The sequence below is a fragment of the Penaeus japonicus genome, unplaced genomic scaffold (genome assembly GCF_977035675.1).
Source record: "Penaeus japonicus unplaced genomic scaffold, GWHDUDI00000001_assembly GWHDUDI00000016, whole genome shotgun sequence".
NCBI classification, from domain to species: domain Eukaryota; kingdom Metazoa; phylum Arthropoda; class Malacostraca; order Decapoda; family Penaeidae; genus Penaeus; species Penaeus japonicus.
Genome location: NW_028234418.1, coordinates 36,121,869 through 36,124,368, shown reverse-complemented (window position 1 = coordinate 36,124,368; position 2,500 = coordinate 36,121,869). Strand labels below are relative to the sequence as shown.

Sequence of the window (2,500 nt, the reverse complement as noted above, 5' to 3'; positions counted from 1 at the left end):
TCATTGTATCACTGTGTTATTGACATTAGGATTCATGTATGTATATGCATGTTGGTTGGTAAGCAGTCAAGAGAGAAAGGGTACTGTATATACGTGTATACTGTATGTTAGCTTACACATCCAAACATACAAGTGTGTATTATGTATTTTCTTCCTCTTCTCTTTTATCACGTACGCCCTCTCCCCTTTTTCTCACTCCGTCCGCTTTGATGATTTCTTTCTTTCCTGTCTTTTGCGCTTCTCGGAATTCACGTCGACGTCATTGCGCCGCCAAACCAAGTCAAAGCGAGCCAAGAGCGAGCCAATGTAAGCTGGACCAAGGACAGACGGGACGAGGCGAGCCAGAGTAAGCCAGAGCGAGCTAGGTCGAGCCAGAGTGAGGCATGGCAAGCCAGAGCGAGCCAGAGCGAACCAGAGCAAGGCAGGGCAAGCCAGAGCGAGCTAGGTCGACCCAGATCGAGGCAGGGCAAGCCAGAGCGAGCCAGAGCGAGGCAGGGCAAGCCAGAGCGAGCCAGAGCGAGCCAGAGCGAGGCAGGGCAAGCCAGAGCAAGCCAGGGCGAGCCAGGGCAAGCCAGAGCGAGCCAGGGCAAGCCAGAGCGAGCCAGGGCAAGCCAGAGCGAGCCAGTTCGAGCCAGAGTGAGCCAGGACAAGGCAGGGCGAACCAGGGCAAGCCTATTTTTTTTTTTTTTTCTTTTTTCTTTTTTTTTCTTTCAAGAGGCTCTCCAGATTGCTGGCAGAACAAGATGCGGGTTCCGTTTTCTCTCAAGACGTTCTCAAGGGTGTGCGAGCGAGCGAGAAGGGAGACTTGATTCGGGTCAATTTCGCTTAATCAATGTCTCATTCAAAGGCCGTGATCTGAGACTTGCTAGTTCTTCCGAATTTGTGCAATAAGAGGGGGAAGTTTTTTTCTTCTGGGAGGAGGAGAGTGCATGTATGGATACAGACATGGACTTATTGAATGTCTCTCTGTCTATGTAGATAATCTGTCTTCTGTCTTTCTATCTTTCTATCTTTTGATCTAATATTTATATCTGTCTAATATCTCTATCTGTCTGGCTGTCTATGGATGTATGTAATCTCTTTCTGTTTTTTTTTTTTTTTTTTTCTCTCTCTCTGTTTCTCTCTCTCTCTCTCTCTCTCTCTCTCTCTCTCTCTCTCTCTCTCTCTCTCTCTCTCTCTCTCTCTCTCTCTCTCTCTCTCTCTCTCTCTCTCTCTCTCTCTCTCTCGCTCCCTTTCTCTTTCTCTGTCTTTATCTATCTATCTGTTCATCTATCCATCTATCCATCTGTCTATCTAATCCCTCTCCATATATATATATATATATATATATATATATATATATATATATATATATATATATATATATATAATCTCTCTATCTATAGATAGATAGAGAGACTGGAAAAGAAAACAAAAGCAATGAAGACGAAGAAAGAAAGAAGAAGAAAAAGAAAAGAAGAGAGAAACAAGGAGAAGAAAGAGAGAGAGAGAGAGAAAATAAGAAAAAAAACGAAAGAATCTCTAAGTAGAAGTAGAAGAAGAAGAAGAAACCGAACGACGAACTAAAGAAGATGAAGAAAAGAAGGAAGTGAAGATGAAAAGGAAAGACGAAGAAAGAGAAAGAGATAGAAATGGAAAGGAAAATATTAAGGAGAGGGATCTCGATCATATCAAGATCGAACGAGAAGAAGAAGGAATATAAGAAGAAGAAAAAAAGAAGAATGAATAGAAGAAGAAAAAGAAGAATGAATAGAAGAAGAAAAAGAAGAATGAATAGAAGAAGAAAAAGAAGAATGAATAGAAGAAGAAAAAGAAGAATGAATAGAAGAAGAAAAAGAAGAATGAATAGAAGAAGAAAAAGAAAAATAAGAATTAATGAAAGAAGAAGAAGAAGAAGAAGGAATAGAAGAAGAAGTAGAAGAATAAGTAGAAGAAGAAGCAGAAGAAGTAGAAGCTGAAGAAGAAGAAAAAATATATATATATCAGAAGTAGCAGAAAAAGAAAAAAAAACAAGACGATGAATAAACAGAAGAAAAATGAAGAAAAAAAAATACAGAAGAAGCAGAAGAAAAATGTAAAAATAATCGGAAGAAGAATCAGAGGAAGAATCAGAGGGAGACTGGTTCGATTGCACCCCCAGCAAGCAGAGGGGAGCGCAGCATCAACACGACTTCGGTTACTCCCCGAGATGGAACAACGCCTTGGCTTCTTGCTCTCCGCTTTAACATAGCATTGAGCAACTCGCCTTTGCAACCTGCTATTTGACATTTGAAGCTGTGTTTTTGTTTTTTTCGTTTTTGTTTTTTGTGTTTGTGTGTTTGTTTGTGGGTTTGGGTTTGGGTTGGTATGGGTGTTTGTGTGTGAGAGAGAGGGAGAGAGAGAGAGAGAGAGGGGGAGGGAGAGAGGGAGAGGGAGAGGGAGAGGGAGAGGGAGAGGGAGAGAGGGAGAGGGGGAGAGAGAGAGAGGGGGGGGGGAGAGGGAGAGGGAGAGAGAGGGAGAG

General features: G+C 42.0%; 1 protein-coding gene across 1 annotated transcript in view; it reads left to right on the top strand.

The window, feature by feature from the left end:
• The window catches only part of LOC122254194 (uncharacterized), an 82,538-nt gene that overhangs the window by 69,845 nt on the left and 10,193 nt on the right, over nucleotides 1–2,500 (top strand). The window lies entirely within an intron of this gene.